This window comes from Onychostruthus taczanowskii, unplaced genomic scaffold, assembly GCF_017590055.1.
Source record: "Onychostruthus taczanowskii isolate IOZ18803 unplaced genomic scaffold, ASM1759005v1 scaffold15, whole genome shotgun sequence".
NCBI lineage: Eukaryota > Metazoa > Chordata > Aves > Passeriformes > Passeridae > Onychostruthus > Onychostruthus taczanowskii.
In genome coordinates, this window is record NW_024498685.1 from 10,089,970 (window position 1) to 10,112,370 (window position 22,401).

The window sequence follows — 22,401 nt, forward strand, 5'->3', positions numbered from 1 at the left end:
AATTATCATTACTGGCCTAATAATTCTGTCTCTTGCCAGGATTGCCAGGAAGGTCGTTTGGCAACAGTGGTGCCTGTTACAAGGATGAGGGTGTGGTGGGAACTGAAAGGAGACTAAGAATTCAGTTTATTTGATTATAGTAATGTAAACAACCCCCAAATATACTCATGTAGGCAAATCCTTTGTAACAGGTTAGACCCTGACACATCATCCAGACATAAATGATGACAGGAAGTAGCTCAAGTTTGTTCTTTAAAAAAAAGTCATGTTAGAGAATGATGGTGCATCTTGCTGCTCCCAGCATTCATTTTTTCTGTGCACCCACCTAGTAAAGACCTTCTGTGGACCTCTGCATCTGCTTCTTTCATTTCATCTGATCACTTCTTTCAACCAATATTAAATCGATAAATTTTACAGCACCTACTAATTTCTACAGGTGTTTTTGTGGTTGTAATTTCAGAGTGTATTCAGAAAACAAAACCTGGAAGTAAAGGAAGGGAGGAGAGGAAAAAAGAAATGTTTCAAGGTCATTTGATAACCATGCCATAGAGGCTTCAAAACGTGAGAGAATGCTCTCAAGTGTTAGCAAGACTGTGCCAAAAAAGGCAAGCTTTAATTCCTGCATCTAATTCCATGACTCTCTTAAAAAATGTGGGTTAATTCAGAAGGATTACAGTTCCAACCTAAATTCCATCTAAAGATGATGGAAAGCTGGTGTCCTTATAAACTAGGAATGCTCTTAATGACTGTGACATGCTTGCCTAGGGTAGACCAGAGATTTAAGAACAAGCACCTCAGTTTTGTTACTTGTGACATAAATACAGTAAGTTCTGCTCTTGTCAAAGACTCCATGTCCACATAGCTGTCTACTTACATCTCTCCAGAGCCACTTCAATGGTGCATTCAATAGAAGCCATTTCAGTCTGTTAGTCAATCTTGGCTAATTTTTGGCAGCCACATTGGATTTTTACCACTCTCTTACAAAGCATTCTTGCCTAGAATTGACAAAAGTTAAGAAAGAAGTCAAACACTGGACAACTTGGGTTGCAGAGCTGTTTTCTGGCATTAAATCACCTTAATCCTTCCTAATCTTATTTCTTTCTTCAGAATTCTAAGGACTTTTTCCCCACCTTTCCTTCAATATCTATTTTGCAGCTTTACTGGCTGTGCAAGACCACATCCTTTCTCTTTCACCCTGGCCTAGCTTCTTTTAAAATGCTGCTCCAGGGACCAGCAAAAATGGGTTTCTGGATGAAGCATTATCTCTAATTACAACCAAAAAGTACTCCTTGAAACAATGTGGAATAAGTATTTTTAAAAGGTAGCCCAGTAGAAGCAGTTGTGAGCAAAAGTGCAAGTACTTAGGGTAAGAAAAAGCTTTAAAGTGTTTAGAGACATGTTTTCTTCTCTACATGTTGGGTTGGGTTTTTTTAGTTGTTTTTCTCAGGGGGAGGGGGTTGTTTGTTTGTTTCTATTTGGGCTGGTTTTTTTACTTTAGTTCTTTGTTTTCTTTGGTTGGGTTTTTTTTCCCAAGTTGTGTCTAGGACCTGATTAAAGCACTGCTGTCTGCAATTCTGACAGTTTTTTTTTAAATCTCTTTTTCAAGCTTAAAATTTTGCTTTCCAAAGCTGGCTTCTTGATAGGATTTTTTGGGAGTTCTTATGCTTGATTTTTCTTTGAAGTTAGTAATTCCCTAACCTTCCCAGCCATTAAGTTGAGCAATCAGATGCTGTTTGGTATAGATAATCCAGGTTTCTAGGTAACCCATGTGGGGCCATTTTACAAGGCAAGAGTATTCAGTGTCAAGGATATTGAAGGTTCTATGCAAGAAAATGTGCTGATGCAGGAGATCAAAAGTTTAAGTTTCATGAGTTCCTCCTGACCATTTTACAAGGCAAGAGTATTCAGACAGTGTCAAGGACATTGAAGGTTCTATGCAAGAAAATGTGCTGATGCAGGAGATCAAAAGTTTAAGTTTTATGAGTTCCTCCTGATCACATGCCCCAATTCTGTATTTGATCAGAATTCCTTCGTCATATCTACTCAGAAGACAGCTGGAATTCCAGCTCTGTGAAATTTTTACCATACAGGCCAATTAATTTTGTTGGTTTAAATGAATATAATTGAAACACTAATACAAATTCACCATGCTGATGGACAAATGAACTGTCTTTCTCAGCATCAGCGCCAGATCCAGGATAAAAGGCAACGTGAATAATCTCAGTGCCTTTTGTGATGAATTTTCCTGGAAATTTTATAGGACTAGATAACAGATTAAGGTGTTTTGTTTACTTTTATATTTTATGTCACAATGTATATGACACCACTTTAAAGAGTTAGCAACCATGTACACAAAATTTTACAGACAGATCATCTTTTTCAGCGTATCTTCATGAAAACTGTCCTGATTAATTCAAGAATGCCTAACTCGCTGGCACAAACCAAAAGCAAGGAAAGAATAAAGTAAGCATAAAATACTTGTAACATGTTTGGGCATTGGAATGTGTATCCTGAGGCCTGTGAAAGGTGCTGAGGTTGGGGTAGTGTGGTAAGGTATGATCCCATAACAATGATGTTTGGGGATTCCTTATTTAAACATAACCAGGTTACTTCCAGGGGTACAAGTTGGAGACACAATGTGGTCGTGGTTGAGATCTCTTTGCTGATGTTTACTAACAGCAGCAGAAGCAGTTTCAGCCCCAGTTTTCCAACAAAATTGAATGCAATGCAAGTGAAGGAGCAGAATGCAAATGCTCTTGTTTATGTTTTACCTGATTGCAGGTATTCAGAGGCAATGTGTTTATTTTTGCCCACGTTCAGTCCCAGGGTCTGTGGCTCCTTTTTTTAGCAGCCATGCACTATTATTAATCCGAGATTTTTGACTATCCAGTGAGTCAGAAGGTCTGACTGCCCAGAGATACATGAGTCAGACAGGCAGGAATAGTCTGTTCCTCTTCAAGACACCAGGAGACATAGATTTAAAAAAGAGGTTTCATACTTAGTGAACAATACAAATGGAAACATAATATATAAATAGAAATCCTTTTACCCTTCACATTGGATTCTTTTCCCAGGAGACTCTTGTCCCAAAACTGTTACTTACTACACTATCTATTTGTATATGAAAATGAGAATCTCGTCACCCTTTTTATTCTTTTCATATCCCCTGTCTATTGGGTAGTTAATGCATTTCTAGGACAGACAATCCTTACAGTGTGACATAGCTATTCCCATAGTAAAAAATGTAATATGTAAGAAGCTTAGAGAAGGGGTGTGGGTCAAGGAGGAGAATTTCATAATAATTTAAATTTATCTTCGGAAATGGTTTCTCTGTGAAGGGCAAATTGCATTAAAATAGCAAAGACAGGGGTGTATGTGGTCCTGAAGTTTCTTTCTGCAGCATATTTTGGGTTTTATTTTCATATGCTGATACTTTTCTGAGTCTCGTTGTGACAGTGGAAAATTATTAGCAGCTATAGAGCTGCACATAACATGTAATCGAGGTATGTAAGAGTAGACTGTGAAAGGATGAATGTTACACGTTGATGTTCAGCCCCAGCCTTTTCAGAATTTCCCTGTGGAAGGCAAGAATGTCCAACCAGCTATAAAATTTCATGGTTTTGAGCTGGGGATCAAGTAAATGCAAGGTACAAATGCAGACTGTAATGCTTAGTAATGGAATAACAGTGCTTTGGCAGCTCAATGGTTCAGGAATGAAACAAGGATATTTTTACTCAAAGGTCATTGGTGTAAAAGCTAAATTATGGGAGACTAAAATGCAAGGCAGAATTCAGGGGGACAGACATTGGTGATCTTAGGCCTAATTAGAACAGATGGGTACACAAACAGTTTTGGCTGGCTGCCTTTTGGTCACCTGCAGCAGGGAGACATAGGATAAAGATTCAATTTATCTACTCTCATGAATCTCTAGGAATCCAGAAATTAGTTTTCAGAATGAGTTGCTGTGTGATGCAAATAAAATGAATTTTCTAACATGGATATTTAGGGAGAAGTTCAAAAGGCCTCCATGGGCTTCTAAGTTGAGTGAGCTCCTAGCAAGCTCAGAGTGTTCTTCTGTTTTGGTTCAAGACTAAGTCCCATGATGGGATTTGGACAGCTAACTCATGGAGCTTTTTAGATGTACTGGCCTTTAAATGAAACAGGAGTAAAATATTTCCAGTTAGATCTTTTAAAATGGAAGCAATTGGTCTTTTATGTAGCCTTTATTTCAATGTCTGTAATATTTAAGCTTTCCTAGAACTTGAAGAGGTACATGGATTCTTTAGAGCCAAATATCTTCCAAGTGGCCATGAGATTAGAATCAAATAGAAGGGACCTGCAATAATCATCTAATCCAACTGTCTGACCACTTTAGGGCTGACAAAAACTTGAAATCTGCTAGCAAGAAAACTTGTCTGAGCCACCTGCATTTTTAGAGCTGTCTGTTCTTAATGTGTCTTCAGTAGCCACCTCTTTTTCTGCCACCTGGCCACTTGGGTGCTATTTCCAGCAGCATTTTTAGCTCTGCAGATGACAATGCAGCAACGTCCAAACTGAAAGGCTGCCTTAAAATGGACATTGTCTTGTAAATGCTAATGAGTAAATCAGTTTTTCATTGCTGGATGTATTAAGATGTATGACAAAATTCATGCAAGTTTGGTAGTTTCCCACAAAACAATAGGGAATACACATCCAGACTTCACTGGATGCCACTCATCTGAATTTCATCATCTCTTCTCCCTCAGCAAAAGTTCTAGAAAACTTTGCTGAGATGACTGATCAGAGCCACCTCTTCCACAAAGATGTTGCTAAGTGTGCTGAGCGTAAGAGAAAATCTGCACAGTTACTGATGGATGTTTGTATCCCCAAAAATGAAACTTCTGTGCATTGTAATACAAGCAAGTTTTGGCATACTCTTGTTTCATGAAAAGTGCCATAAAAAATGGCAGTTGTTTCAGTCTTTGAGCAATGGATGCCAATTTTTGATGGGTGATCAACGTGTGGCGTGCAGTGATTAATGAAGGGAAATCAAGTTTGTGTAATTGAGTGCTCATTTCTTCAAGTCAGTGATGAACCAGTCTATCATCTTATCATAAATGTCATCCCACTTCACATTCCAATGAAATGGATGAAGGAAATAGTAAAAGTTCCCTGCAGCTTTTACACTAAGGCCAGTCCTTGTTTTGTTTAACCTTTAATTATTTGGACAATTTCAAAATTATTACATTCATGTGACTTTCTGATTGATCTTCTCCTTTTTATCTGCTATTCAGTCTCAACCCAAAGCTACTTAAACCACAGCAATTCCCATATCAAAGCCAGGCTTAAGCAAAAACCGTCATTGAAGCTAGGAAAATTACAAGAAATAGTATTTGAATGTTCTTCTGTGGAATCTATTTGATTTTGATTAGTGCAGTTTCTCTCCTAAACTGTGCCTGCTTGTAAATTCATGAAACAATACTGCTGTACTACTCTTTTACTAGAGAAATGAGGCATCACTGTCCTCTACTACAGCTGAGTGAAGGAAACAACGTGGCCCCTTTGTTTTCACAGGGCAAAAAAAGTCTTCCAGATCTGCATGCATAAAAGAAGAAAAAGCAAAACCACAAAACAGCCAAACAAACCAAAAGCAGGGAAGGAGAATACACATGAGAGATAAAAAAGAGAATGAATGTGTTCATACCAGGCCTGGGAGGGGGAAAAAAAAAAAAAAAAAAAGAAGGAAAAAAAGAAAAGAAAGAAAAAATAAAAAATCAGGGACTCCAACTCAAGGAATGGAGGAGGGCTTGATGTTAGGGCTCACTTCCCATCCCTTGGGACCCCATTAGTTGGACCCTTTGGTCTTGTCAGCTCTAGTCCATGACTGCTGCCTGCTCGTTCAGCCTAAATTCATTCCTGGACAAAAGTCTTTTCCATCCTAAAGGAAGAAATTGGAATAGTGATAATAGTAGGAACCAATGCATCTGCTAAGGAAAAGATGACCTAATAGATTATTTTCAAATATTAGACAAGTAGAGGATTCCTTGCTATTAAATATTATCGTTTCCATCTCTTCTCTTCTGTCCATCAAGCATTACTTTGTGACAATCTGTAGCTCAGAGATAATTGTTAAGTTTTATTCAAATTACATTACTAACCCTGTAACTCATACTGTGCATAATCTTAGCTATCTAAAATGATTCTGTGGGAGGGCCGGCTTTCAATTTACGCCAACATTTTTAGCATTTCTTTCCCCTTCATTGTGCAAAAATTAGCAGCAAGTTCTAATAGAATTATATGAATTGTGATAATAAAAATTATTGCTAAAAAATGTTATACTTTTCCTCTTAAATATGCTGTGCTAGTATTCTTTAGAGTTTGTTAGCTAATCTCATTAGGCAAAAGCATCTTCTCAAAGTTTCATTATCCCTTGACTGATGTCAAGTTAGTCTTTAACTATTAAAGCATCTCCTTTCCATAAGTTTTATCATGATAAAATTAATTTCTTTTCCATACTAAAAGAGATGAAAGATTTTAGAATTTACAGTTTTGACCATTAATACTATTTTCTTTACTGGAGCTGCTGTCCGCTACATGAGCAAAAGAAACTGTTGCTAAATTTCTCTCCCTATCTGCTTGCCAAAAAGGTACAGTCTCCAGCTGGAGTGACTCCAGATTTTCACTAACATGCATAGAATGAGAGAGAAGTGCAAGTTTTTCAAGATGGAAAAAGATCGTCAGACTTTAAACCTGAAATATAAGGTTCTTATTTTTATCTACAATGATGAAGATTAGGAACACTCCTGATAAAGCTAGCAGAATCAGCACTAGTGCAAAGTCAGTGCAAATGAGATTAGAATCAGGTGGAATGGAAATGTCCTCCTGTCAGATTCAAAATCTGGTTCAGGTTTAATTTCTGAGTGTGCTAGGGACCATGATCCCTCTCATGAATATACAGACTTTGGTTATGGGTTAAGGCAAGCAGAGGCTTGGCTCTTGACTGGCAGCAGCCACCTTGATCCTTGAATAGTTGTTGTCAGTCTGTTTCATAAATTTGATCCAATAGAGCAATTCCTGTTATGAAGGACAATGGGTATCAGTCAATACCCATTGACCATTATTCAGTTGCTTATCTAGAAAGAAGATGGAAGCTGCAGGCAATAAGGAGGTATGAAAGACATTCCACATCATATTCAACCCTCACAGAGAGGGGGTTAAATAGAACCAACAAATGGATAAAAGTATGTGATGAAAGGAGTAGGATGAAACCTTTCAGCCCTCAAAACTGGATTGACTCCTGTTAGGAGTTGGCTCTGCCAGTGATGATGTGAAAATCAGAGTGGAGCAATTCTGTTGTCTACCGTTTTCACTGTACAGAGGTAGATCACTGCATTGTTTAAAAAATGAGGATTTGTTGTAAGCCTTCATAAATCTCAGCATGAAACAATGTCTAGAGCATTAAAATAATTGCATAGCAAAACCACTCAGTGTAATTTGATAAGGTGCTCTGACTCCAGAAGGGCGAAAGTCCTCTGCTTTGGTTCTTAGCTGCTCTTGAATAAAAATCTCAGAAAAAAGAGAGAGTCTGGGGAAGAATTCATATGGGAGGTATCTACCATGCTTTATTTTAGAATCCACATTGTTCATAAATCCTGATAGCCACATAGTCTACATTTATAGAAGGATTGGTACCATATGGAGAAGATATAAAAGTGGGTGTTAAATGCATAGTCTCGTATGATATTTCATAACAAAAAATGTAAAACTTTTCCAGGTAGAGCAGGAGCAGCACTACCCAAGGGTCTCTTAGAATATCAATATATTTTATATATGTTTCTACTCCAGTCAGCAACTGGGTACCACTTTGATTGAAGTTATTCATTTGGGTGTTTTTAGGCTCATTTGAAGGCCAAAATTAGTAAGAACTCTAAGATTCCACTTGGTTTTCCCTTATTTTATTTTTCCTTACTAATGAGAATAATTGTATAAGATGTTTAATTTTAATTCATCTATTTTGGCTTATTTTCAATATCTAAAATTTGTAAGGTATTTACTGTAGCTTTTGAAATTAATTTTTTGTCTCAAAAGTTTCTGATTGTAGTGAGGATCAATACAATTTAAAAAGCTCCCAAAGAGGCAAATGAATTTTTTTTTCAAATAAGCTACATACAGTTATCTTAAAGCCAACGTGGTTAGTTGTCTAAAAATTTTATTTAAAGATGTAAATTTAAAATTGTATTACAACCAGGAAATCCTAGTTGCCAGTTACATAATTAATCCACTAGATCATGCTGCCACTTAGCCTTGCTATTAAGAAATGTGTGTCTATGTAGCCTCTCTGAAATGGGGCCTCCTGATGAGATAATGTATTAGGGAACAATGATGGGTTGTTATGTAATGAAACCAAACTCCTTATAATCTCAGCTGCGCTGGTTAAACAGGAAAAAAAAAAATACTGTTCAGCCTATTCTTTCAAGAGGTATTATTCTGTGCTTAGTCCCTCCTTTAAAAAACACCTCATAAAAAAGCTTTCCAGGATCCTTTTTCCAAGGTCAAAAGCCTACTGCATCTTGTGAGGACCTAGATGCAAGGAAGAATAGGCAAAAAAGTAGATATACAAGGTTGAATTGTAGAGGAAAGAAACCAGAGTCTGAAAGCAGACAGGTATCTGAAGATGCAGATCTGTGCCTAATGAGATTTTCTGAAGTGCATAAGCAGGTTAGGGTTGGAGAGATGGATGCCTGACTTGGTTAGTTGTGTCTGAAAATCTCACTTGGCTCTATTAGCCCTTTTAGTCTTCTCAATAGCTTTGAACATTTGGCTAAGGGAACTGAAAATCTGTTTTCTCTGTTCTAGAAACCTGGCAAGTCCTGGTTGCCCTGGGTGTTGGGGAAGTTCCAGTGATTTCCAATGGACAGATTTTGTTATCTGTCCTCCTGGTTTGTGGGCAATGTGTTCCAGACAGCGCAGGCCGCTCAACAGCCAAGAATTCCTATTTCTTTTGTGGGGGTTTTATAGTATCTGCTCGATGTGGTAAACTTATTTGTGAGGAACATGTGCTGCCATATGAACTAATCTGCCAGCACAAGGAAATGTGGGGTGTTCTTTGTTCAGGAATGCTCAGCAAGTGTGACACACATGAGTTTGTTTTCACTTGGGCTGCACCTCAGCAGTTCACAGGCAGTCTAAAACCTGGGCATTCCCAAGCTGTTCCTGCCTTGGCTCCCACACACTCTAGGCAGCGAAGGCAATTGTGTTCCTTTGTTTGCCTTCTCCAGTTCTGAGGTTGCTACCTGGTATAAATGAGTTCTTTTTCTATTTTTTGCATATTACAGACTAAATTCTGTTCATCATTCTTAGCATAGGTTTGTAGTTGTCTCTATGTCCTTATAGCTGAAGGAGACCATCTTTTTTCTATTTTTTTTCTTTCTATATTCTACCTGTAAATAAGGGTAGGCAATGCAGGCTCCTGGTCTGGGAAAACCAGCCAGGAATATCGCTTTGTAAAAGGGAATTACATAGATGACACAAGTGCTTAATCATTCAAAATAAAAGCCACTAAATAGTGAATGAGAACTGGAAGATAACACAAAATCACTTTTTCTTGGCCTTTCCACGAGTTTGCAAGTCAACAAAATTAATGTAGCAAGTGCAGCAGGCTCAGTGATAAGGCAAGGCTTCAAACCCCCCTTGCTGTTTCATTGTGCTCTGTTTCTCTAATGCTGAGGATGTGCTTCTCAATAAAATGTAACTGATCAAAGGAGACACAGGGAAAGACATGGAAGCTAATCCATAGCTGACCCTGGTTTATACAGGATTTTCTTGCTGATTGGATTCGTAGGGAAGAGGACTAGAAAAAGAAACCATCTAGTAGGAATTTTTTTTTTAAACATTTTGGGGGAGGAGGGGGGTGGAGGTTATTAAGGCAGTAACTCTATAAAATTCAAATGAAAAAAAAAAAAATCTCCCCACCAAACAGAGAACAAGGCACTTGATTTGTTAGGGCTAAATGTAATTATAAAAATTCTGATCAATTCTAGCCCTGAGATGGTAATTGTGTTACCATGGATGCAGAGGCCTTAAGCAAGAAGGTAACAAGAAGAACATATCTGTTCTTTTACCCCATTTTTAAATCTAAACATGTGGCTTAAATAGGTCTTTGGCTGTTTATAATTACATTTTCCTGAGCAATATATGAGTTGGTCATGTCTCAGCTGTCTGGGGCATCTGTTTTCACATGCTTCAAATACAATAAAGGTTTGTGTTTGTATGTTCTTGGGGTTTTTTAACTTCCTGTACAACAAAAGTAGGAATGGATGCAAACTTATAATTGGATATGCCTTTTTTGGTACAGACAGCTGGAATGAAGACTGCATGAGCCCAATTTTGTCCTTAGTTACTCCTAGATAATCTTATGAAGCTGAAATTCTACAGATGAAGAGGAGAGACAAAACTATTCCTAACTGTTCTTTGTGGAGCAACTGTCCTCTAAGGAAACACTATATTAACAACCCTTAACCAAAATAACCTGAGCTCAGGGTTCTCTTTCAGTCTGTCTCTGCTGTTCGTCAGAGCTGATGTCAAAATATTTGATTTGCATGTTTTTTAATACCTTCTGCAACCTGAATTTTTTGAACATTTTAATAAATTGCAAGTGGCTTTGGTAACATGAAAAACACCCACAATGTTGGGCCACTGGACCATTAACTATCCAAGCAGCTAAAAGCTCTAAAACTTTGTTACACATCAACTCATCCTGGCTTGGTGTCACAGGCTCTCTGATTTTTTTTTTTTATCCTGCTGTTTTTCATAAACTTCTGGTGCTTGGAAATGAAGGCTGGTCGTTCTTTTCTCAGTAAAGGCATTTAATATCAAGATGTTTATCTTCATTTTGCCAGTGAAATAGAGCTACATTTGTTATGTAATTTCACTATTTTAAAATAACTGAGCTTCTGATGTTAAATCTATGGTGGAAAACCCCCATACCATTTTATTTAAAGCATTTCAACAGTATTGCAGCCTGCTTTTGTGTTGTTGGTTTTTTTCCTCCTATGTTGTAATATTTTTATTTATCAGATGACTTAAAAAATGTACTTTCTGAATGAAGCAGATCTGTCACTATTTGAGAGAAAATGTCCAGTAGGAACAGAATGCTACCACAGAGGTTTGGGTTTTCTTGTTTGATTTTCTAAGTATCATAAATGGTACAACCATGTTAGGGTGCAAGCAAATCATTCTTCAAAGTTATTTTTAAGTTTTAAAGTACTTGATTTTGTGGATTTTTTTCAGTTTTTAAATTTGTGCCATTATATGATCTGTTGCTTCAAAAGGCAAATTTTAGATTCTAAAGGAAGAATTTTTTTACTTTGTTCCAAAAGAGTGAAAAACTGCATGGATTTGGGATATACCTGCAGCTCTACTCTTCACACAGCCAGACTTACCAGAAGAAAGATGCAGATTACATTATTTGTGTTTCATATGTTTTTTTTTCTTCAGACTTCTGACTTTTCCATGTAAAATGATGTCACTTTTCAACAAAGAACATTTGAAGTCTCATATTTTTTTAAATTTTGTTTTGGTGTTTGTTTTTTGTTTTTTGTTTTTTTTTTTAAAGCAGTACAGCACTTTTCAAAGACAGATTATATTCAGATAAACTTAGCAGGCCTTTTAGAAGAAATAAATGAAGAGTGCAATGAAGATACTAGAATAGATGAGTGAGTATATTTAATACTGGGCTAGATAGTGCAAGGAATTAAATATTGCTTTTATAAACTCTTTGTGGCTCCACGTACAATTAGTTCCTCTTTCATTGTGAATTCATAGAGGGATTGTCTTTAGAAACACAATAATGGAATAATTTCTTCTTTTCAGCAGAACTGGAGCAAAAAATAGATGATGGAAAGTTTTTATATCAAAGTTTTTATATCAGAAACTTTCTTAGGAGAAGGTGGTTGAGCCTGGTATGATCTCTTTTATCTCTTCTTTGCTGCAGCTCCCTGTTGCTTTTATTCCCCTGTTCATTTACATCATTGCTCCAGCTCTGGTTGGAAATCTCTCTTCATAACACAATTCCCCATGGAACATAAACATCAATATTTCTGCCTGGGAGACTGATCTATCAGGATTAGAGGCTTTCCTCCCCCATCACTTAAGTATCTGAACTGATAGTTATCTGCTCATCTTTTGCATAATCTTTTATCTCATTTTGCAGATCCATGAGCACTGGCACAATTTTGATAAGCTATGGAAAAAAATGCCCATGTTGTACGCTGCTGTGAAGCTTATTTTGCTTTCATGGTGTTTTGAATATAGTCCAGTGAGTGAAATTTAGTATGTGAACGGTGCAATAAGTATGGTGAATATTCACTTTTGTGTCTTTCTGTACTGAGCTGTAAAATTATCTGGCTACTTCTAGTTTTTCTCATAATCAGATATTGTAGAGCATTGCATACAGTAGTGATTCTTTCTCTTGATTCACTGCTATAAGATATTTTTTCACTACACTAATGATTTTTTGTGATTACTTTTCCTGTCTTTATCCCAAATCAGTGAAATCTCTGCTAACACACAAAAATTTATGTAATTCTTCTTTGTTTTGCTGCATTAAAAAAATGTTACCTAAGAGTTTTGAGATAGCAGGTTAGAATATGATTAAGGTAGTGTTTGTAGCTTAAAGGATTAGAAGAATTCCAAACAGCCCCGCCATGAAAGCTGTTTAGGGATACATAAGCCAGTTTAGATAAAATAACAGCTAACTGCAGTCTTCCCACAAACCTCAAATGGAGCTCTCTTTGTACTTCAGAAATGTTTGGCCACCTTTTTTCCTTTAATTTTTCAAATTTTTCCTATCTCTGCACTTTGTGCAGAAGCATCAAGAAACCTCAATAAAGACTCTTTGGCAGACCCGAGGGATTATGATAAGCATCAGATATTGTAAATGCCCATCTGAACCTTCAAGGTATTTGAGCTTTGCCCATGACTAATTTCTGCCTGGCTCTGGAGGGAGCAGCTCAGGATGACAATTTTCCCCTGGTAATGTACCTGAAGATGTTATTTTTTCACCAAAGAGGCTTTTAAGAAAGTTTTCTTCCCTCTTTCAGGACATCGGTTTGCAAAGCATTCCATTGATTTTTGTACCACAATATGAAGGGTGGGAAGGGAAAAAAATCCTCCATCCTCTGTAATTTCTTCTCTTCTGGCTGGTGCTGCTTATCTGCTTGCTGAAAGTGCTGCTAAGGATTGCTAATGCACAACATAGGGACTGCCAGTTGCCCTTTTGCTGTTGATACAGCTCTTAGAGTGCGTTTAGAGTAAACAGGTAAAATGTCAGGGTAGCTGGAAAGAAAAGAGCAGCAAAGTCAGTTAATTTGATGAAGCACTACAAGTGGAGTTCTGCCCTTAGCCATACCTGACCAAGTTCCAGGGTAGGATTTCAGGTGGGAATGGTAGTAGACTTTACCTGGATGTGTTTTGTTGAAAGGCCAATGGTAACAGCATTGGGGACACTGTAGTTACAGGCTTCTGCTATTGGCACTGTGCTCAAAATCTCCAGGGAAAAAACTTCCCAGTAATAACTTGGGGAATTGCCTCTTTCAAAGGAATTTAGAGTGTTTTGACAAAAGGATTTTTCACGATATTTTGAGGATCTGTATGGAAGTGCAGAAACAAGTAGAATATTCTATGCAAGTAGAATAAACATTTGACTGATCAAAACCAAGTTGGAAAGTTTTGAGATTTGCTTTAGATGAAAACAAAAGTGCAGATCATTTCTTTTTTGTTGTGGAAGCACATGCCTATGCTGAAATGACAGCCCTTGAAAACGAAATTTTTGTGTCTTCCAAGCAAGTACTATTTTCATCCAGCTTACAGACAATTAGCATTGTATTTGGGAAAGAAGGAAATAGAGCTGTGAATTCTTTATTATTATTATTAATCTTGTTTGTCAGCTCTCTTGCATCTGGAAAGCTTCTACTTCTAGAATATCCATAGTAGGTGAAGAACTATTTCCCCATGTAGCCACAGCAATTCAGGACACAGAATATTTTCGAAAAGTATGCTGGACTTTACAACATGATAAAGAAGAATGGGTGGCTATTTTCAGAGACAAGCATACTTCATCTCCATCTGTAATTTAATTCTGAATCTCAAGAAATACAATCTACAGTACAATGTAAGACTTGGTTTCTGTAGGTTCATTAGTGAAGCACAGATCTGCCCTCCTAGCCAATGTTTCAATCTATGCTTCAGTCTGACATGTGCTTAAATATCTTATTAATTGTCTGGTTTAAGACAAACTTCACCAGCATCCTAGGCAGATAAAAGGAAAGCCACCCAGGATGACAACTTACTTTTCTTACAGAACTGAGCATACCAGAGGATAAACCACTCCAAGTTGTCCCTGGAGTAGCAGAGTACAAATCAAAGTTGAGATGAGATTGCATTCAAGTGTATTGAGGCATTGTGGTTAAATCCTGTGTTTAGAGTGCTTGTCTCTGCCATGTGGAACCTCTTTGACAAATCTGTTCTAGCACCAAATGCCTATTCCATGATTTTACTTGCTGTGAAATGTTTAGAGAAGCTTTTCTAAATAAATTGTGCAGCAAATACAAGGCAGAACAGAATACGGGCAGGAGCTGGAAGTACATTCTTGGTTTGCTTTTGCTGTTGGCTTCTTTATAAATTCTCTGCAACATGTTGGGATTTTTCCTCTTTTGTTCTCGCTTCTCCTCAACTAGCTGGCTGGTTTGGCATCTTATACTTGGGGCTATTTTTAGCATCTCTTGAAAAGCTCAGGGATGGATTCCTGCTGCTGATCAGCCAGTCCTGTGTTCTCCAGTAGTTGCCATCAAAATATCTCTGATCTGCTTCCTTGGCATTCTTTACTCACCTATTTTTTTTTAATTCAATATCCATAATATTTTTTTTCCTAGCAAGTGTTCCCTCTTTTGAGGGAAGGAAACATATGGATTCTAGCTGCTACTCTGTATGTCTTTTGCTGCGAGTCTTGACTTGCTGAGTAAATACCTGTCAAAAACTTTAGGGGTGTATTTCCATGGTGATTGCAACATGTTTACTGTAGTGTTTGCCTTGTATTTTTTTGGTGTAAGCAATCCCTCTTTGTCTTTGCGTGGCTTTTTGTGATTCTGCAGGAATGTACCTTACAGAAGTTCTGTCAAAATAACATTTCTTTGTATTTAATGCAATGGGAATTTTTTATAATTGAAGAATAACTAAAAATGAGAGAGGAATTGTCTTCTGAACAAAGACTGTAGAGTTGGTTTTCATTTTTCATCTAGACCGACCGATGCAGTAGCTACCTTATATAGAAACATGAGTTTGCTCACTCTGAGCTCAAAGAAAATGTTCTTAGTTATTACTAGCTGTTTATTGGCAATGGCAGTTTTCATATCAAAACTTGCAGGATCAGTAACCTTTTTCCTGGCCCCTCTCAGGACACATGCTGGGAGCCCAGAGTGGCTGTGCAATACTCACTGCTGTGTTTCAGAGTCATTTCTTACTGAAGCTTTTGCTAAGATAAAAAATGAGTTTGCAAAGCAGGCAAACAGGTAAAAGGCAAACCTGAAAGTGAGGCAAGATTGGGTTCAGATCTCCTTACCTGGAGTGCTGTGTGACTGCCTCTGCACCTGCCCAGTTCTCAGTCCACAGCACAGGTGTCCTTTTACAACCAGGTCAAACGAGGACACTCTTTTACGCTGTTTCAGTAGGAGAGCTCTGCCACCTACATCACTGAAACGAACATGTTCTTTATTTCTTTTTAACTCTTCTCGCTTCCGAGGGCCAGATTTCCGACCCCCAAAATACACGAGCTGGATTCCAACCAGATTTCTGAATTAGCAGACTTTTCTGGGAGGCTCTGGAGGAACCATGGGAACGTGGCTGTCTTGGTGAGCTCTCTCCACTTCAGCTGACAAAGACAGTGCTGCAAATGAGGCAGGTAGCACTGGCAGGTATTCCCCAGGTGTTCCTCAGCCTTTTCAGCATTACCCTGGAGAGCGGATTATTTTAGATTTATTAAGTCCCTTGTGCCTGACCACTTCCACTCTGTGTTATATTACTAGCCTCGAGCAGCTGCACCTACACACTGCACATTTGCCATCAGAGGATGGAGCAGCATCTTGGAAAACTCATGGTTTATCAGCAGCAGCCTTGTGTGCAGAAAGCTCTGGATGTCAAGTTTCACAGAAAGGAGCGTGTTTGTGATGATGTGTCCAAAACAGGAAAAGAACAGATTTGAAATGCCTGCTGATGAAATCTGGCAGTTTTTAGTCCACAGGTATCACAGGATACTGTGAAGAGAGGAAAATGATGGCTCAGTAAAGTAGAGAAGCCAGGGCTGATTGAGAGTTTCCATTCTCACTGATCAGGTCTGAACGTGGCTGCTGCTTGCTGTACCGTGTCCAGCTGCCATCACAGTTTTGTGTTTATCTCAAATATATAACTGAAGCCTTATTTATTCTCCTCTGGAAGCTTATTTCTTGTACATTTAAAACTTCCAGTGACGTCAGAGACTTGGCCATGCAAGGACATACAAGCATGGAAGGGAGGCAGGCTTAGAGTTGCTCAGTCCTTTCCTTCTTATTTGGTATAAAAATATAAAGATGGAATTTCTTATGTGGAAAGATAAGGTTTTTGATTTTCAGAAGCAATCAAATGGAGCTTGGTAATCTCCCTAACATTTTGTTTTCCTCTGTTTGGCTAGGGAAAAAAAAGACAGCAACTAATATGTCTTACATTTTGACAGTGCCTTTCTTTAAACAGCAACTAATTTAACTGAACTCTCAGTTAATTGGTTTAAAAATACGAAACCGCTCAACTCGGGTGTGCAGTCAGCTTTTCATAGCACATCCTGGAGTCAGTTACCATGGCACTGGGAAAGATTTTTGGTCTCCATGGCAACCTCAGGTCGGCTTGTCGCACCTTTTATCTTATGCAGACTGAAAGCAGCAGCGTGTGTGTGGTATCTGGAGTTAATATGTCAAGGAGGAGGCAGATACCAGAGAGGTGTTGGGTTTTTTGGGTTAGTTTGGGGTTTTATTTTCCCCCGCTTTAAACTCAGTAAGTCTGTTAATTATTGCTAATCAGGCAGTAAGGGGCAGGTGGAAATGGCACTGCCTGGTGGGTACTTGCATAAGGTGCTCCTGGGGGCTCTGCAGCAGGTGGGAAATTTCCTTCCTTTCCCTCCTGGAAGAGCTGCTGCAGAGCTGGAAAGCCACAGCTTTGTGGGATTTGTGGGACCCCTTTGCAGCTGGTTGTTCTGGGTGGCTCTTTGCTAACCCTGCTATGAGAGGAATAGTGCCTCTGGTCCTCTGTACTCAGTGTTTTAGTCAGATATCTTCCACAGAATAATTTGGGTGGGAAGGGACCTTTTAAAAGCTGTCTTGTTCAACCTCCTTGCCATGGGCAGGGATGCCTTCTAGATGTCTAGAACTGGACCAGGCTCCTCAAAGGCCCATCCAGCCTGGCCTTGAGCTCTCCCAGGGATTGGGCTTTGCTCTGGCCAGGGCTAATTCATGACCTGGGTGCTGCTGTAGGGTGCCCCGGTGAGCAGCTGTGTCTCCCAGTCCCTCCTCTCACTGGTGACACCAGCTCTTGCAGCATCTGCCACACAGTGCCACCAAGGTTCTCTCCTGCTGCCTGCATGCAGCAAGAGCAGTAGGATAGCCTATCTCAGGGAGGGTGGTCAAGGCCTTCAGGAATGAAGGAGAGTGAGAGAAGGCACCTACTGGAAACTGGGAAATCATGCTTCAAGTGCACACTTTCTCAAACTGCTCATCACATAAATGTTGGGCAACTTGTAGTCTCCTTTAGCTTTCTGATCCACCTGTGCAGGTTGTCGCACGTGCTCACGTGGGATTTTTTTTTTTTTTTTTTGCTCTTGTTTGCTTATCCCTGTTGAAGCTGTGGAGGACACACCTTTAGTACCATTAAAACTGGCCCTCTGCAGCTGTGACATCTGGGGCTGCAGGGAAAACTGCCTCCTTGGCCTTCTGGTGGAAGGGCTGCCTGCCTGCCAAAGCAGAGTGCAGGAGCAAGCAGTGTCAGCACTCCTGATTCCCTGGCTCTTCCTGACTCCACTCACACTTCCCAAGCTTTGCTGTGTCTCTCTGCTGGGTTGCCATGGTCAGGGGGCTCTTGATAGGGTCAGGTCAGAGGCCCCAGTAAAGATCCACTTCTATTCATGCATTGGGCTTGTCTTATGAATTCACACTGGTGGTGTTCAGGCCTTGTTGCTGGAAATCACCAAAGTTCCTGGAGCTACAAAAAAAAAAAAAAAAAGGAATTGTAACTCTGGCAACCTAATGCCTAGAGCTGCTTGAAGTGGTCCTCTGTACACTCACTACTTGTTTTCCTTGAAATTGTAATGGCTGGAGAGAGTAGGCTGGTTAGAGAGAGTGCAATGGGAGGAGGAATTAAGGCACTATTTGCTGATTCCAGGGCAGATTGAAAACCCTTTCTGTTGATCTTTTCTGGGATTTTGTGTGCTCTCAGGGCAGAGGGGCACATCTGACCAGGAGATAGCTATTCAGCAGTGGGTGTATGTGGTGTGAGGTGAAGCCTCTCTAGTTATGCTGCTGAAAATAGCCAATGTATAACTCGTGTTCACAGTGATCTTGGAATGTTTGGTCTACCAGGAGCCTCCTTAATATTCCAACACAGATCTTCCCAACTGCCTGTTTTTAAAGCAGAACATACTACAAATAGCAGGAGCAAATAAGTTTTGCTTTCAAGGATAAGTAGACTGTGTTCACATGAAACTGGCAGCCCTGAAAATCTTCAGTTTTTCAGACAGACTAATGAGCATCACAATACATTTTAAATGCCCCTATATTTTTCACATGTATTATCTTGCATTCACACTAATGCCTGTATTAGGTTTTCATGGAAAGGTTGTTGTACCAGGGGGACTTTAGGAGTGGCTTTCATGAGAAGCTTCCAGAAGCTTCCCCATCCCCAGCAGAGTTAATCGCAGTCCAGCTTCAAGACTGACCCTCTGCTCTGCAAGGCTGAGCACATCAGCGACAAGGGTAGCACCCCAGGGATAACAAATTTACCAAGAGGGGGAAAAAATATTGCTGGGCAAATTGTAGCTGGCAAAAAGAGAAAATATGTGGCAGGAACAATTCTGCCAACATCATGGATGAAGGCGGGGGAAGAGAATGCTCCAGGTGCCAGAGCAGAAATTCTCCTGCTGGCTGTGGTGAGGCAGCTGTGCCCCTGAAGCCCTTGGAGGACCACAGTGGAGCAGAAATCCACCTGCAGCCCACTGGGGACCCCCACACCAGAGCAAGTGTATGCCTGAAGGAGGCTGTGACCCCATGGGAAACCCATGCTGGAGCGGCTCCTGGGAGGATCACATGGAGAGAGGAGCCCACCTGAAGCAGGTTTGCTCACAGGAATTGTCACCCTGCTGGGGACCCATGCTGAGGCAGACTGTTCCTGGAGCATGGAACTCATGTTGGAGAAGTTTGTGAAGACCTGCAGCCCCCTGTGGGGGGAGGATGTGGGACAAGTTCAGGGAGGACTGTCTTATGTGGGAGGGACTCCATGCTGGAGCAGCAGAAGAGAGTGAGGAATCCTGTCCCCTAGGAAAAAGGAGTGGCAGGAACCACTGGCTGCATCCCCTATTACCCGTCCCCCTGTGCTGCTGGTGGGGAGGAGGTAGAGAAAATGGGGAGTGATGTTAAGCCTGGGAGAAAGGAGGGGTGGGGGGAAGGTGTTTTTAAGATCTGGTTTTATTTCTCATTATCCTACTCTAATTCGATTGGTAGTAAATTAAACTAATTTCCCCAAGTCGAGTCTGTTTTGCCTGTGATGGTAATTGAATGATTTCTCCCTGTCCTTATCTCGACCCATGAGCCTTTTGTTATATTTTCTCTCCCCTGTCTGAGCAGGTGATGAAAAAACCCTCAGGAGGCCCATAGATTTATGCAGGAGGTTTTTGTTAAACCTCATTTGGGCTATATAGTTTTCTGCTCCCTTAATGTGGAAAGGAAAACTTTCCCTCCAAAATCAAATCTTTTCTCAATTTTATTTTTAGTTCACGTCCAATGGAATATTTTCAGGCCTCAAAATAGATTTACATTTCATCTGGACACAGGCTTTGGTTGAGTCTTATTTTATCATCTGTTCTTAACTTAATGATGAGGCCAAGGAGTAAAGTTTGGATCCAGTTTTGGAGGAGGAAAGTATATGTTGCAATGAAGGCTGTATTTGTGATGGTGTTAAGCTTTTTTGGCTAAATTTAGCAAATCTACTTTAAGATTCAGAAATGACATTTTTTGTATAAAGAATTGATACAAAAGTCCGCATGCTTTTAAATATATGGATTTAATTTAGCAATCTGACAACCAGAATTGAAAACACTTAGCTGTGACACAGAATTACTCTGTTAAATATCAGGGAGAAGAATTAGCAAAGATGGGAACCAGATGCAAGAGCATGTTTTAGATCAATCCCAGCATTAGAGGGGAGTGCTTCTTCTCTCACCTGTGCAATGGCTGTTCTGCACTGCAGCCGAGCAGCTTTCCTGCAGCTCTCCCAGCAGGCAGCTGCCCTGACAGCATTACACTCCTGCTGCCTCTGAGAAGGCAGAGCTGGAAGGATAAAGCTCCTGTTTATATTTCAAGTGTTGCTCTGGCCAATACACTGAAAGACAAAAAAACAGGCACGTTGAATTTGTAAAAATCCAACAGCTTTTCAAGTCAGTTCTAACACTGGATGCCTCCTTGTTTGTTTTCCTGTAGCACATGTGTTTGAGAAAAATCTGTGACTGCTGTAAGGGGCAATTACTTGCTCTGACAGTGGTGGCTTTCAGTGCTTAACACAGAGCTTAACAAGCACATAACATCCCTGTACAGTGTTTTCAGGAATTGCTCTGTGGCGACAGAGGGAAGGAACGAGCAAAGGCAGAGCATGTTCTGCCTTCTGCCTGACTTGAGATAAATGACAGTAATCACATAGACAGTAATCTGGCCTTTTCTGCTCTGCCCACCTGCTGCTGCTGTTGTCATGCTCTGCACTCTGCTGCCATCCTCCGTGACAGCAGCGCCTCCAGCTTGGCACTGCTGGGAATAATTAGGGGTGGCACAGCTCTGCAGCTGCTGCAGCGGCACTGGGGGACACAGAGCTGGGCTGGAGCAAACCTGGCAGGAAATTGGCTGAGCTGTCATGCCTGCAGCAGTGAGGGGTTTAGCTCTAGCGTGATCTGAGGGCATGAAAGGGAAGTTTTTCCATCTGGGGAATGAGAGGCTGGAGGGCAGCCCTGCAGACAGAGAGATCTGGAGGTTCTGGTGAATGACAAGTTAAATATGAGAGAGCAGTGCCCTGGCAGCCAGGAGGGATTCTGTGTCTGGGGGGCATCAGGCACAGCATTGCTGGCTGGGCAAGGGAGGAGATTGTCCTCTGCACTGGGGCAGCCTCACCTTGAATATTGTGTTTGGGGCACTTTGGGGAGCCACAATGTTAAAAAGACACTGGGCCATTAGAGAGTGTCCAGTGGAGGGCAACAGAGGTGGTGAAGGGCCTTGAGGGGAAGTCATATGAGGAGAGGCTGAGAGTACTTGCTCTGTTCAGCCTGGAGAAGAGGAGAATGAGGAGAGAAATCGTTGTGATCTTAAACATCCTCACAAGGGGAAGAGGAGGGAGAGGCACTGACCTCTTCTCCCTGATGATCATGGATAGGATCTGAGGGAATGGCCTGAAGCTGTGCAGGGCAGGTTTAGGTTGGGTATCAGGAAAAGATTTTTCCCCCAGAGAGTGGCTGGGCACTGGAACAGCTCCCCAGGGCAGTGGGCACAGCACAGCCTGCCAGGGCTCAAGGAGTGTTTGGACAATGCTCTCAGGCACAATGGGATGCTTGGGGATGGTGCTGCACAGACCAGCAGTTTGCCTTGATGATCCTGCTGGATCCCTTCTGATTTGGGGCATTCTATGGGTCCATCAAGTCCATGACTGTGTTATAGGGGAGAGAACAGGACATCATGGGAAGTCCAGCCACAGTCTGAAGTGTGGATTGCCAGAATGTAGCTCTGATGGCAGGCCTTGGTGTCTTTGAGCACAGTCATGATACTTTAAAATGACCTGTGCCCTGTGCAAGGGCAGCCCTTCACAGAGCAGTCACAGCTTCTGTGCAATTGTGCAGGACAGAAACCCTCCTGTTTGAAAGGGCAGGCACGGTCAGGATTCAGCCTGGAGCAGATCTTAAAACTCTTCAATACCTCCCAGCTGTAATTAATAAAGAAGCACAAGCATTTAAGTGTGGAGTAAGTTTTTTTTTTTAAAATTACTGTTAGTAGGGGATTTAAGAATACAAATCCTACTGTATGTAGCTAATTGAAAATTTGATTGAGATATGGAGAATAGGTAATGAATGAGCTCCTAAAGAGAGCAGGGTAAAGAGTA

General features: G+C 40.4%; 1 protein-coding gene across 6 annotated transcripts in view; it reads left to right on the forward strand.

The window, feature by feature from the left end:
- Positions 1-22,401, forward strand: part of CACNA1C (calcium voltage-gated channel subunit alpha1 C) — a 454,995-nt gene that overhangs the window by 186,740 nt on the left and 245,854 nt on the right. The gene's annotated exons all lie outside the window — the stretch shown is intronic.